Below are 15,325 nucleotides of genomic sequence, written 5' to 3'. Positions count from 1 at the left end.
ATCGGAGGTGGTTCAAGCACCTACATTGAACACCTTCAAGAGCAAATTGGATGCTTATCTTGCTGGGATCCTATGATCCCAGCTGACTTCCTGCCCTTTGGGCGGGGGGCTGGACTCAATGATTTTCCGAGGTCCCTTCCAGCCCTAATGTCTATGAAATCTATGTCTATGAAATCTAAAATTGTTCCAGGATCTTTGGGGTACAAAGAGTTGCACTCACGCCTTTGTCAGTGAACCTGCCATTCAGGAAGTGCCTTCCTCCAGTTTATGGATAAGCTGTGATGTAAGTAGATGGCTTTTTGTACAAGAGCTTTTTGTCTGTGTCACGTATATTTCAAGAGAACAGCCTTGAGAGTAACTGCCATCTTAGGGCATCGATATGCATTAAATAAAATTAATTATAACCAAATGAATTATGCAGTACTACATATATTAGAAATAAAGTCACCTAAAGGTATGATAGCATATCCTACCTGGAAAATAAATGGCTTCGTTTCACATCTGATTAGTTATTGCTGGATGTGACTATGCAGATATTTAATACAACTACACATATTATTACATATTAGCCAATTTTAAAATTGTGCCCAGAAAGCTAAAGCCAGAGGCAGGGCCTGGACTGTGCACAGCCTCAGAAAGCTCAAAAAATACACATGTCCATTAAGCTGGGATCCAAATGTAGCAGTTTGGTAAGGGTCCAAAAGGGAGAGCTTTAGCAAGGCTGTGACATAACAGCACATTTCAGAATTGTCAAATAGCTGCCTTACCTGAGCATTTGAGAGTATTTGCAGTGGACAGTACCATTCACAGTTAGTCACTGCTATTTGCCAGCTATATGGAACCATCTGGGGAACTAGCTATGACAAAATGGCAGGGATCATCCCATGTTATGGTGACCAACAGAGTAGGACAGTCATTCACAGGAACTCGTATTAGATAAGGGGTGGGCAAAATGGCCAATTTGGCTGGCAGCCTGATTCCATTTCCCAGCTGCCCCTGCGCATGGCTGGGGCCAGTCTCTATGGAGACCCCAGCAGCACCTGTACTGGAAAAGCTCAAGGCTGGGGTTGCAATGGAGACCAGCCCCAGCCCTGTGGCAGAGCAGGGCAGGGGGCTGCTCCAGAGCTGTTGGGATCTTGCAATGGAGGCAGCTTGCTCCAGAGCCAGGGCAGAGCTGCCATCTGTAGACTGCACACCCTGGGCTGGGATTGCATCTCTGCCCCTGCTCCAGACCAGGCTGTCCCTGCCACAAGAAGCCAGGGCAGAGCAGCAATCCCCTTCATGCATGCCCCTGCCTAGAGCATGCAGGCTACAGATAGCAGCTCTGCCCTGGTTCCAGAACAAGCTGCCCCCATAACAAGAACCCAGCTGCTCTGGAGCAGTCCCCTGCTCTGCCACATGGCTGGCACTAGTGTCCATTGCAACCCCATCCTTGAGTCTCTATGGAGACCAGCCTCAGCCATGTGCAGGGTAGGCTGGGCAATGGAGTCCACTGACAACCATATCCAGCCCACGAGTTGGACTTTGCCCGTCCCTGTATTAGACTAATTAAACATAGTGAAGGGGTGCAGATGTATGTGCTCTTCCAGTTTCTCCCAGTGTTCCTGCTGGGCCAAAACAGCTGCATACCTCCTCCAACACAGGACTACTGCTAACATCAATACAGATGCAAAGATCCATAATGTACATTAATATTTCTTGAGCATAAATCATCTTTAATTTGCAATATTGTTTTCCCCTCTTCACACATTTTTATTTTCTGTTTTTATAAGCAGTTTTTAAACAAAGCATTTCTACTTTAAAATGAACATTGAACTTCATAATTTTCTCCTTCATGGAAGATGAATAATTTTAGTTTGAGAAAATATGGTATACTTTTTCACCAAAATATACTGCGTAGATTTGCAATGTTATGCATTAGTAATTAAATGGAACTTGCTCATATTAAAATGTCAGCAACAAGTTTCTTTCTGAATTTTAAACAGCAATAACATATTCAATTCAAAATATAGACTGAGGTCAGAAAGAAGTGATGTAGTCTGACACATTGTACACACAGGCCATATATTCTAATATTATAAAAGTCTAAGTCGGTCTGTTCGTAACACTTTATTTGTTTTCTGATTGGCTGATGGAAACAGCCAACCAGAGTGCTCCAAATGTGGGGGAGCGCCCATATGATTCTGAAGCCACACTGAGGACCGGACAGAGGGTAGAGAAGCTGCTGGCCTCAGCTCCCCCACTCCACTCCCTGCAAGTTGTGCCAAGAATCAGACAGGGGGTGGGGGAACCAAGGCCAGCAGCAGTGGCCTCAGCTCCCCCACCCAGCTCCCTACAAGACACAGAACAGAGGCAGCATAGGGTGTTAGGTGGTGGCACTCTATCCCAGCCCCCTTCACCCCCCTTCATTCTTGACGGGCAATTAGCTAGTTATATATATTATTCCATATATATAAAGGGCTTAGTCCATCTGTCTGTGTGTCTGTCCATAATGCTCTTGGTGGGCATAATTTCCTGTGGGGCATGGCTCAAGCCAGTGCTGCCCACAGGGCAAATCGCTTGGCAAGAATGATGGTGGGGACAGAGAGGACAGAGCAGGAGGCAGGGTGGCATGGGGCTGGACATGGAGCAGGGGAGAAGAAAGACAGAGGGGATGGAGCAGTGGGGGGTGAGGCCAGGGCCACTGGCCTCGCCCTCCCCCCCAGGCCTGATCGTTGGAGGTGGCAGTGGTGCCGGGTGGTAGCAAAGAGGGACAGAGGTGATGGTAGGGTTGGAGTGGGACAGCAGAGCACTGCCATGATGGTGGGGACATAGGGGACAGAGTGGAGGCTGAGGCCAGTGGCCCTGGCCTCTCCCCACCTGGCCCTGCTTCTTGGAAGTGGTGGCGGCAGCATGCAGGGGTGCTGGGCTCGCCCCCCCTCCATCCATCCCCAGCATCATGGCAGCACTTCATCCCTGCTGTCATTCTTGATGGGCGATTTGCATGTGTGTGTGTGTGCGTGTGCGTGTGTCTGTTCCCAGAAGTTATCCCATGGAAAGTTATCTAATCCTACTTAAAGATTCCAGGGGGCAGCACATCAAATATATCCCCGGCCAAACTATTCCAATGTTTAATTATCCTTGCTGCAAGGAGATTGTGTTTTATTTCAAAGCTGAATTTACCCAATTTTCACCTATCCAATTTCCAGCAACTAAGAATTATGTTTAGCCATTTATTCACAGCTGTCCAACTGAGAAATCATACTGAGGCAGTTATCCAGAAAGACCACCTTTAATTTTTTTCCCAAATTATTGCTTCCTAAGACATGGCCTCTCATTTTCTACATAAGCCAAAAAAATTGTTACCAGATGCACTAGCCTGTATTTGACCCTATAACAAGGCATCTTGTTAGATAATGACCATTTAAACAGCTGATTTAGACCATGTGTAACAGAAAACTATCCATTTTCTTAATTACTACCCCACCAATCTTTGTCACCGCAAACTTAGCAGTAAATATTTTATATCATTGTGGAAATGGTCAATAAAAATATTAACTAGCATCATACACTGGGGAACTTCATTAGAAACAGGCCCCGCTCACTGATGGTTTCTTATGAATAACTACATTTTGATTTGTCAGTCAGTGTGTGCTTAATCAATCTAAGATGTGCACTTTTAAATCAAGAAACCTAAATTCATGTTTTGTTCTCCTGACCATTACTATAGGAAAAACATTTATTTTCGGAATAAGATATAACTTATATCTTAGTAAAAGCTTGGATATAAAAAGAGTAATTATCAGTAGGGCACAGTTTAAAAATAATGGGAGACATGAAAGTGATAAATACAGTAAATAGTTTAATCTCTCCATTTTAGGTGCATATCTGAACCCTTGTTAACATAATATCTGACCATCACAGAGTCTAATGAGTTTATGTTCCAAATACTCCCCTGAAGTATCTAGAATGTAAATCCTGAAGTCCCCATTAGGTCACATCATAGAAAAATGAGACAATAGCTCCAGTCCTGTTCAGAGACAGTATGTATCTGTACCATAATCATCAAATTATTACTAGTTCCTGTCCTTATTAACTTCCTCAGCTAATGAAGAACCAATGATTAAAGGATCCTGGTAATTCTTAGCCTTACTCAGTAAGCAATTTCTCCACTTCAAGACTGAGAGAAAACACACAAAGTGTACCTGTTCTATAGACAGACTAAAGCTTCCATTTTGTATTAGCAGTACATTCACAAATAGAAAATTAAGCTTAAAAAATAGAACGCCCATCTTGTTATGACTGACAATCTCTGTTCAGTTCTATGTAACAGTAGCTAACAGCAGTGGGTTTTAGTTCAGAAGTCAAGTCAACTGACAAAGCTACATAGGAAAATTTGTATTGAAACTCCTGGCATTCTAGCGCACATAACCAGAAAAGCTTTTGACTTGACATTCTCATAAGGAAGCTATGGAAATATGATCTTGATGAAACAACTGGATGGCCAGTACATCTTTGGTTGGAAAGGTGCACTGAAAGAGTCGTCGTTAATGATTTATTGTCAGATTGGACCCTCCCTAAGACAATGGACAGACATTACGCATAAACCGGTTTAAGTAATCAGAAAGTGGTTTAAATCTGTAACAGAACAGATGTTCACTGCACATAAACCTGATTGAATGTAGTATCAGACTTAACTGATTTGGTTCAATGTCTGTCCCAGACTCCTTGCTGGTTTAAGACAAACCAGCATCCTGGCATGCTCTCTGGGCTGGGCGGGGCTCTCTGCTCCACAGCAGAGCTGGCCTTTCCCCCCAGCTCTCTGGCAGCAGTTTCTCCCCTTCCCCTCACCACTCCCTGCTAAGCAGGAATTCCCCCCTCCCCTCTGCCTTGCAGAGGAGGTGTCTGTGTATTAGCCAGCAGACCACGTGCTGGCTATGGTCCTTGCTTAATCAACAGGTAGGATCAACAGGCAGAATCAACAAGTAGCTGGTAATGTCCCTCTGTTGCTTTCTTAATTGGGTGATAAATACTATTATCAATTCACTGCTGGGCTAATCTTAGCTCCACCCCAGCCTGGCCATGTAGAAGGAAGGAAGGGCTGCTCTAGAATCCCCCAGCTTCTAGCCTGAGCCCCTGCAGGCATGTGCGTGCATTTCTGGGATGCCTGTCCTGTTACAAAACTGATTTAGCCTACCCAGGTTAGACTAACCTGCAAAGATTGAATCAATTCAGGAGCAAGCTTTTTGAATGTCTGTCCCTAGCCTAAGGGTCTGTCCTGGGTCTAGTACCATTCAATACTTTCATTAAAGACTTGGCTAATAAATAGGAAGTACACTGATTACATTTTCAGACAAGGAAGAATTGCAAGCACTTTGGAAAAGAGGATTAAAATTCCAAATGATCATGATAAATTGAAGAAATGACTTAAAATGAACAGGATGCAATTGAGTAAGGATAGATGCAATATATTACAGTTAGGGTTGAATAATCATAAGAGTACAATATGGAAAGTCAGTTTTGCAGAAAAGAATCTGGAGGCTAAAGCTCTCTAACTGAACCTGAATCAATGTCATAACATTGTAAAGACAGTAAAAATTATACTTGAATGAACATAAACAGGAGTGGTAATATGTGAAATAATCCTCTACTTCACTCAGCTTTAGTAAAACCTCATATGAAGTACTATGTCCAGTGTTGGGGACTATTTTTCAAGAATTATTTGGACCAGTTGGAGAGTGTCTATAAAGGAGAAAAATTAATTATGAGAGTTCTAGAAAACATGACCTATGCTGAATTATTGAAAGCACTAGATTTATTTAGTCTAGAGAAGAATAGGTGTGGGGGGGGGAGCGGAGTATGATAATAATTTTCAAGCCTGTAATAGGTTTCTGTCAAGAGAAAGGTAATACCAGTATATCTTTGTATCTACTGGAGATAGGATAAGAGGCAGTGAGTTTAAACTGCAGCAAAAGAGATCAAGCAAAAAAATCTCTAAGAGTAGTTGGGTGCAAGAATAGATTGTCTAAGGAGGTTGTGAAATGTCTCTCAGTGAATAGTTTTGTTGACGTATCAACAAAGGTGAGACACTGGATGCCCAGGAGGCTGGAGGGAAGCTGAATGACAGGAGCATAAGAATGAAGAAGATAATTTGAATAAGGATGGATATCAGCTCCTAGGGGGGCAGACTGAAGGGGTCTAGCACAAGAGATCAGCAGAGCTTTGTGGGGCTCAGAAGCTGGAGAGACCAGAAAGAGAACAGCAGAACAATCTTGGAGTGCTCTGGGCTGTGTCAGGTGCATTAGGGACAGGAACTTCTTAAACCCTGGGAGGGGGAAAAGAACTTCTGGCTGGGTAGTTTTGCCCCAGTAAATGCCTTTACAAATAGAGCTGTCTGTTTGTTGCTTGGAACTTTGGGGTGCACTTGTTTTTCCCCAAAGAAGTAAAGTGCCACTCTCAGAAATGGAAGGAGATGTTAGCTCCTTGAATTAGGACCATCGAGACATTGAAAGGCCAGGGTCTCAAAGTGGGAAGGAACCAGGGGGGATTTCATCCTTCCCCCCCCCCTCCATTTCTACAGTCTATATCTGGGCTGGTTTGGGGGGGACACTTGGAGAACAGATAAGGTCACAGAATTCCTGAGCAAGCACCCCATGAAGGGAACTCCCATGAATTGAGTTCACCTTGCTACCATTCTACTCCTACTATTAAATCTTCAAGTGACATCCAGGCATCTTTTACTTTACCTAGCAGAGGTTCCAGCCCTAAGTAAATGGGCAATAGTTGATCCACTTAATGGCCCCTGACCTTCCTTCTTTTCCCAGCACTGCCAAAGGGAGACGCATGCTAGAGATAAGGAATATTCCTCAACGCCCAAGTGGCACCAATATTAAACCAATCCTCTTGTGTCAGATGTCCCTTTTTCTTATAGGACAGCTAAAACAGCATTTGGCTCAATTTCTGTCTTAACCCATGTTAGTCATCCCTTACACTTTCATGAGTGTGACATATATATGCAAATTTCCAAATAAAAATTCTGCAGAGTAACCATGCATGACATTAACACTATTAACAGATAGCAAGAGTAACTGAAAACTTTCTTCAACTAGTCTTGGATTCCCTATAGGCTAAGCATGAAGAAGCAGACCTTCAATCTTAATGAAAGCTGATTCAATGAACCATATTCTGAACACCCCCTTTTTTCATCCATAACTTGGAAACCTGGCTTCATTATACTTCAATGCTGGAGTTTTGCCAACTAGTTGAGTGTTAGCTTCAGTGATGTTTCATTAGTGTCGTATCTCCAGTGGAAAATACATTTGCAGTGATATAATTAATAATATCAGGAAAACTATATTTCTAATCACATACGGTAATTCTGGATCTTACATTAGATTGGTCTCTGATGGTGGTCATCTCCATAAAAGGACTTTTGCAACTGTCTCCTATGGACTCTAAATGAATATTAATTGTCTTGAAAGAATCAAGCAAAGCCTTTTTATTCCCCCTCCTCCCCCAAAGACTTTGGATCAGACAATCAAGATTTTGTATCTTCTATGTCATTCTGAAAATGTGTAAGGCAAAACTCACACAAGGTCAACAAAAGATGAGTTATCTTTTTGAGCCAACTGCCTCAAGCCCATTAACAAGAAAATACAAAAGGAAAAATGAAAGTTCTTATTAAAATGCTTCACTACAATAAAATTAATTGGTAGACTGCAAAGTAATGTGACTAGTCAGTCTGAAAACCTGAAAGTAATATAGTATAAACTTGCAAACATAACTACGCTTGTGAATTAAAATCTCATTTTAATTAGTTCTCAGCCCTCCAATCTAAACACTTTCAAGTTAAATGACTCAGCTGTTTAGAAAGCAGACTATATAATTGCTATAGTTATATGTACTTGACCTCCTCCCTGTTAACAGAGCAACTCAATTAATTATTTGCTGTTTTAAGTGGCCATTTCACCTCACCTCCACCTTTTCCTTTAGGGTTGAAACACATCACCATGTTACCCTTTGCTTTGGAGAATGAATTGAGAATTACTTATCAGCCAAATTCTAAGCCATCATGATCTACCAAGCTAATCTGAAGACCATACTTCTTATGCCATAGTCAGCTAAAGTAAAGTGTAAACTGACTGCCACATTATGCCGGTGCTTCAGTTTTGGTATATGAATTAAACTATTTTATAACCTCCCAAATATTCTAGGCTATAATGAAAAAATGAATATGATTTACTTCCATTACAAAAAGTTGCACACAAAACAGTGAAAATCTAAGAAAAACAGCTAAATAAATTGAATGATTGTCAAGAATTTCCATACTGCAATATGAGTTTATCGACCTGGATATATGGCATGTTAACACAGGTGTAGTTTACACTGGTGCCCAGAGGAGACAAATGACTCGCCATCCTGGAGCAGCTTCCACTGCAGATGCTATTTCAAAATCTTGCCCCTTGGCAGCAGGACAGTTGATAATAGCCTGCTTAAAGTAGGAAAATGGCTATCCAGAAAAAAATTGGACACACATAACATATACTGGTGTAGCTTACACCAGCATGCTTTTACTACTATTTTTTCCAGAGTTACTATATCTGGGACTGGGTTTACAGTAGTGTAAAAGTCAGTTATGCCAATGTAAATATGTTGTGTGTCAAGCCCTAACCTATAACATATGCAATAAGCATACAGTGTATCCAAAATACATTATAAGTGTATTTTATACATTATTTAAAGTATCCTAAATGCATAAAATGTACACCTCTCTATTTGCATGGTTCCAGAGTATAGACCTGTATCTGGCAAGTTACCATCAAGTCTTCTCATTCACCTACCATGTAGGAAACCCAAATGTGATTAAACCTCTGTCTGAAGAGATTCAAACCAGTAATTCCCACCTCCTGGGAGTGTCCTAATTATAAGATTACCCTTATCCAAAAATAGCCAGTTATCTCACAGTTTATTGTTGGTTGGGACTCTCACTTGAGAAAGGGAGGATCTGCATTCCGGTCATTCCTAAGACTGTTTATGCATTTTACTATTATTAGATAAAATGCTTAAACAATCCTTTGATTAGGGGCATAACCCTTCAGGATGAGAGCACTAAGATGAAAAATCACATTCACTTTCATTTTCTCTTTCTTACCCAGTTGATCTAGGATTATTTTCAGCACAATGGAACAGCTTTAACTGGGAAAGTTTATACACTGTCCCAGTCTCACAATCGCTTACTTGGAAGACTCCTCCAAGAAAATAGGAAATGAGTTTAATTCTCTTACTGAAGGAGATTCCAGCCCAGATCTTCACCATCCAAACACAAGGTATTCCAAATACTAGACAACTCTGTAAAAGGAGGACATGTTCACCTTATAGCTACATTTTAAAAGAAAAGTGACCTCTGCTGTTTCTGAAAGAAAAAACATAGCTGTTAGGGCTCTGTGAAATTTCACCAGCTGTTTCGTTTTGACACCGTTTCGACGTATTTTGAGCTTGAAACAGCAAAATCAAAACAAAGGGTGTCGAAACAGCCTCGAAACAAAGCGAGAGCAGTCAAAACATTTTGAAATTTTCAAAACATTTTGAAATTTTCAAAATGTTTTGAGCTTCGAAGCAGCCTGGCTGAGTTCCCCTCCCCAGCACTACGATTGGGCTGGGGAAGGGAACTCAGCCCAGCTGCACTAAGTTCCCCTCCCCAGTGCGACCATCGGGCTGGGGAAGGGAACCCTAATAGTAATTATTTTCTTTGGTGTTTGTTGTGTAATTTATTCCAAAGCATCCCCAATTGCCTTATAAACTGGAAGAGGTGATAGTAGCCTGACTGCAATCAGATATAGATATGTATGTGCATTTCTGTTGTACCCTCTCCTTGTCACATACACACAAATAAATATATATTATTTATTTTATCAATCCTGTAGTGCTGGGGAGGGAACTCAGCTCAGCTGGGCTGAGCTCCCTTCCCCAGCTCAATTGCTTGCAGTGCTGGGGAGGGGAACTGAGCAAGGGGGCTCAGTTCCCTTCCCCAGCTCGATCAGGCTGAGGAAGGGAACTGAGCCCCATCACACAGCCCCCACAGCCCTCCCAGGGTTGCAGCCCCCAATCTGCCTGCTGGATGAGTGAAGCTGGGTGCTGCTGCCTCGGACCAGCGGTGTCCTGGCGCCAGTCTCAGGTGGCAGCACCCAGCTTCTTTCCCTCATCTGGCAGCCAGATAGGGGGCCTGCAACCCCGGGAGGACTGGCACAGCCCCTGCAGCCCTCCTGAGGTTATGGGCCCCCTATCTGCCTGCTGGATGAGAGAGGCTTTTTTGAGTTATAGCCATTGAAGCCTATGGGCGAAACATCAAAACAGCATCACTGTTTTGATTAAATGAAATGTACAGGCGGTTTCAAATCAAAACAAAATTTGAAATGAAATGCTCTTCCGTTGAAATGGAATGGTGCTGTTTTGCACAGCCCTAATAGCAGTATGCCTTCAGAATAGGTTTGAGATGTTGGCTGATTCGCAGAGGGAAGGTACGTCCCTGCAGAAAGGGTTAGATTGAAGATGCCTGCCTGTTGCCTAGTTCTCCCCAGAAACTGCCTAGGGAATGGATGTTTGTTGTTCTAACCAGGGAAACACAAACCACGGGGCACTTCAATGCTCAGTATCATAGCTTTTAAGTCACCTTTTGGATTTAGCCCTAAAACTGCCAAAACCTATATCATCATAAACATTTAGGTGCCTAAATACATTTGAGGATCTGGGCCTGTATTGCTTTTGAAAATGCAAGTTAGTCTCCTCAGGAAATTAGATACTTTTAAATATTTTACCCAATGTAATTTTATTCCAAGTGTGACTACCAAATATGAGCATAAAATGTAAATATATGTTTATAATACACTATGCAAAGATGACAAAAATGCAGATAAAATTGTAATGGATGAAGTGAATTAAAAAATACTTTAAATAAGATAAATATGTACCATTGGATAAGATGAGGGCTATCGGGTGCTTAGCACTTTCACCTAACTGAAAGTGATAGTCCTGCGTACTTCACAGGTGGCACAGAGCAGAACACAGCATCAGGCCCGAGAGACAGACACACGGTGGGTATTTTGAAATATTTGCAAACTATATGTACCAGGGATCGAGGCACATTTTATAACTGTGTGAGTGGGTACCAACTATAATTTTAAACAGCAGGCTCCACTACTACATTGAATAGAGGATGAAAAAGATGACCAAGCATACTTTTTCAGCTCTGATTCTAGGATTCAGCAGTGTCTCACAGAAAAATAATATGCTCAGATCCCTTAAAAAAAAAAAAAAAAAAAAAAAAAAAAAAAAAAAAAAAGCCAAAAGCCTTGTTTTAAGAATAGTGGCATCATGTCAATATGAATCCAAAGAAAAAGGTATTATAATATCTCTTGGTGGTCAATAGAAGTTTTGGCTTTGTTATAATGATTATTATAGAAATAGTGGGTGTACACAGTAGATGCTTGCTGTGTTTGTTTCAGGAAAATGACAACAAATTATTTTCTAGTTATCATAGGGTAAAGACAAAAGGAATGGCAACCTTGTATTTCTATGGAAAAAACAGACAGGTATCTGAAATCATCATAAAGATCTATATATTAGGTTGGCCCCTCTCAAATAAAAATATTTCTGAAATAATATAATATTTTATTATATTCACTTAGATTACATGCATATAGTTTTAAGGAGTCATAAAAATTGGAAAAGAGATTTATGCTCTGAGATAATGATAACACTGGTAGATTTGAAAGCATGATCTTATAATAATAAATTAGAAAACCTAAGGCAGCAAAATAGCCCTTTCAAATCATCTTTAAAGCAGTAACTAAAAAAGTTATCTATACATTTCATTTTAGTGGATAATATATATAAAACACATTTTACAAAAGCTTTGGTGCACACACACACACATAAATAAATGCAGGTGTGAGTGAAGTTATTTGGGCATGCCAGAATCTAAAAGCTCTTTCTATAAAGAGAAATCAACCTAATTTTTTTCTACCAATTCTGGTTTTAGGCTAAAAAGCAACATTTAGTACCAGTATAAAATAAGTTGCAGGTGTCCATTTCTGCAAATGAAGGAAGTCTGAATTAATCACAGGCTGGCTACTGTCACTGATGTGCCTTTAATTATACTGGCTATGACCTGCATACGATAACGCAGCAAAGAACAGCAATGAAAAATACAATACGAAGTACTCTTTGATATGCTATTCTTAGCCAGATGCCAACCTTGTGTGTCAGAAGGGTCATCAGGCCTTTTGCTCCAGTTGATACTAATAATAATCTTCTTCCCTTGTTTTGTGAGTTTTCATTGATATCAGTGAGAGCAGAGCAGACTGTTGTCCAAAGAAACTCTGGTCACTTGAGCAGATCCAAACACACATTTGAAGACTGAGCAAAAATACCAAGTTGTCTCGTGCTCTCCTCACTGTGATATTTATAGGTGTCTGAGCACTTGAGACAGTGTTTCAGCCTTACCTCTCACATGATAACAATTAGGCAACTTACAAAATACAGACAAAAGGAAGAGCCAAAATAACCATCAACAAAGCCAATCGCACCTTGTTGTGTATTAGCAGGTGCATGACCAACAGATTGAGGGAGGTGATGCTCCCCCTCTATGCAGCATTAGTCAGGCCGCAGTTGGAGTACTGTGTCCAGTTTTGGGCGCCGCACTTCAAGAGGGACATGGCGGATCTGGAGAGGGTTCATAGGAGGGCCACTCGCATGATTAGTGGTCTCTGTGAAAGACCCTACAAAGACAGGTTGAGAGATCTGGATCTCTTCAGCCTATATAAAAAATGGCTGAGGGGTGATCTTGTAGCTGCCTAGAAATTTATGAGGGGAGGACAGCAGGGAATTGAGGATGTGCTGTTTACTAGAGCGCCCCAGGGAGTAACTAGGAATAATGGGTGCAAACTAATGGAGAGTAGATTTAGGTTAGACATTTGGAAGAAATTTTTTACAGTAAGGGTGGCCAGAGTCTGGAATGGGCTTCCAAAAAAGGTGGTGCTATCACCTAACTTGGAGGTCTTCAAGAGGAGGCTTGACAATCACCTGGCTGGGGTTGTCTGACCTTGGTCACCTTTCCTGCTAGGGGCAGAGGGTCGGACATGATGATCCATTGGGTCCCTTCTGACTCTATCATCTATGAATCTATGAAAAGCCAAATCAGACATAGCAGCCAATCATAGTAACAGAACAAACAAGATTGATAAAATAAATAATATATATTTATTTGTGTGTATGTGACAAGGAGAGGGTACAACAGAAATGCACAACATATATCTATAGATATAGATTGCAGTCAGGCTACTATCACGTCTTCCATTTTATAAGGTTATAAGGTATTTGGGGATGCTTTGGAATAAACTACACAACAGACACCAAAGAAAATAATTACTATCAGAAACCTTGCACACAGACTTAGCATAAATGATTTTCCATGTGTACAATGATGCAAGTAGATTGACTGACAATTAAACCTAAAGAGTATGCCCAAAACTGCTCCAGTTACCCTCTTGGAAAATCCTACGTCCATTCATCAACACTCAGGCTCCCAATTAAGCATGCCTGTGGGACTTGATATATGTCAACTTCTGAAAGTCCTGCAGCCAATTATTAATTGCACATGGGGGCCATAAACTGAGAATGATCACACCTAATTAAGCTATATCTAATGAACAGGAGCAGATGAAAAATCACTTATTGTTGCAATATAAAATTAAAAGTGCCAAAACCATATCTCCTCAGACTGTATATCCACCACCTTCGCACCTATTTTTTTAACAATACTACATATACAGGGCAGCCCCTATAGCTTTATGTAATGGTAAAATGCTTATGTTCATTATTTTATTGTTAACAAAATGACATGATAAAAAATTGAAGTCATTTAGAAATGTTTTCAACCTTTTTTGAAAGAAGGAACTGATAAAATATGCATATGTCAGCCCTATATAGAAAAACAAAGGGGTTTTGTTTAACGTTTAGGAGAGTACTCTCATGTTTCAGAACAAGTAGCATGAGAACCTATGAGAAAAAAAGGAAGTTATATTGTAGGACTGGCATCTCTTTGGAGATCTTGTAGTGCTGCTGATACTGAATCTCTCAAGTATAAAAAAAAAAGGCAAATCATGTATGCCAGGCAATACTGATAGAGATTCTGAAATGTGTTGGCACTCAGTATGCACAGTGGGATTTCCTAACCAAAATATCAACATGAAATGTTTGCTGGAGAAACTCAAAATATTCATGGCATCATGGCCTTTGGCCATCCAGAAGTAAGACTTTGTATTTTCTTGAGAAGTATTGGGCAGAGTTCTCAACTGCAGAATACTATACAGTCAGGTATGAGACAGGATGTCCTTTTCTTTTCTTAAAGTTTCAAACTCCTGGGCATATGAGGAAACGTAAGTGAGGGTAAAAATCAAGGAAAAAGATATGAATGCTTCTAGCTTTGGTGCTTGCTGCATTGCAAATTTTAAAAAGTGGTCTACAGGCCTCCAACCCCTTCATCTAGGCTTCTGTAATAACATCCTTCTATTCATTCCTGAATAGATATTCTTGATTTATGTCCACAAGATTATAAAATGTATACAGAACTGTTTTAAAACAGCAGGTACAATGTTTTGAGATATTAACTATACTCTTCTGCTTTAACATTTCTAGATAACTTTTGTACATGTGCTACAAAAGATTTATTGCCACAGAACTGAATCCCATAATCTATGCAATCCCTTAAAACTCAAACTGACAGTGTGTTTAATAAATGGGTCCTCTGAGCAGGAGAACAAGAAAGGTACCTATCTGTTTTGCTTAATGCACGGTATGATTTAAAGGTTTCAGCATTAGACTAGGTCTGTCTCTCCAGCTGAATAATATTAATAATAATACTCTGGACTCTTTATATATTCAAAACATGAAACGACACCACTGCTAACATTCATGATTTTTTTAATGTAGAATAAAGGAGTTCCCGCTGCACTCAGAAGGCTGCTACTGTGCTCTTCTGTGCAAAGGTTTTAGTCTTTAAACGTGTATAATTAGAGCATGATCACAAATATATATTAAAAAGTAAATGTCCTGTTGATAAGGAAAGACATTAACCTACTGCAAATTGCTGAAGTGCGCTACATGCTGCTGGGATGAATCAGCAGAAACAAGGACGACACAGCAAGCAAGGGTGCTCATAAATATAATATGTGTTTATATTTATAAACCCCTGCACAAAATCTCCGGTCTGGGAATGATCACAGTCCTGGGTAGGGCACTTTGCTTATGTGAAAGCATTCTCCACATCCCGTCTCTCTCCCCTCCCCCT

At 40.7% G+C, this 15,325-nt stretch overlaps 1 protein-coding gene across 1 annotated transcript in view; it reads right to left on the bottom strand.

Moving 5' to 3' along the window:
- The window catches only part of IMMP2L (inner mitochondrial membrane peptidase subunit 2), a 1,062,180-nt gene that overhangs the window by 368,501 nt on the left and 678,354 nt on the right, over positions 1–15,325 (bottom strand). The window lies entirely within an intron of this gene.

This window comes from Gavialis gangeticus, unplaced genomic scaffold (assembly GCF_001723915.1).
Source record: "Gavialis gangeticus isolate Ggan-Ray unplaced genomic scaffold, GavGan_comp1, whole genome shotgun sequence".
NCBI classification, from domain to species: domain Eukaryota; kingdom Metazoa; phylum Chordata; order Crocodylia; family Gavialidae; genus Gavialis; species Gavialis gangeticus.
The sequence above is the reverse complement of the archived record's forward strand: the minus strand, read 5'-3'. Positions and strand labels throughout refer to the sequence as shown.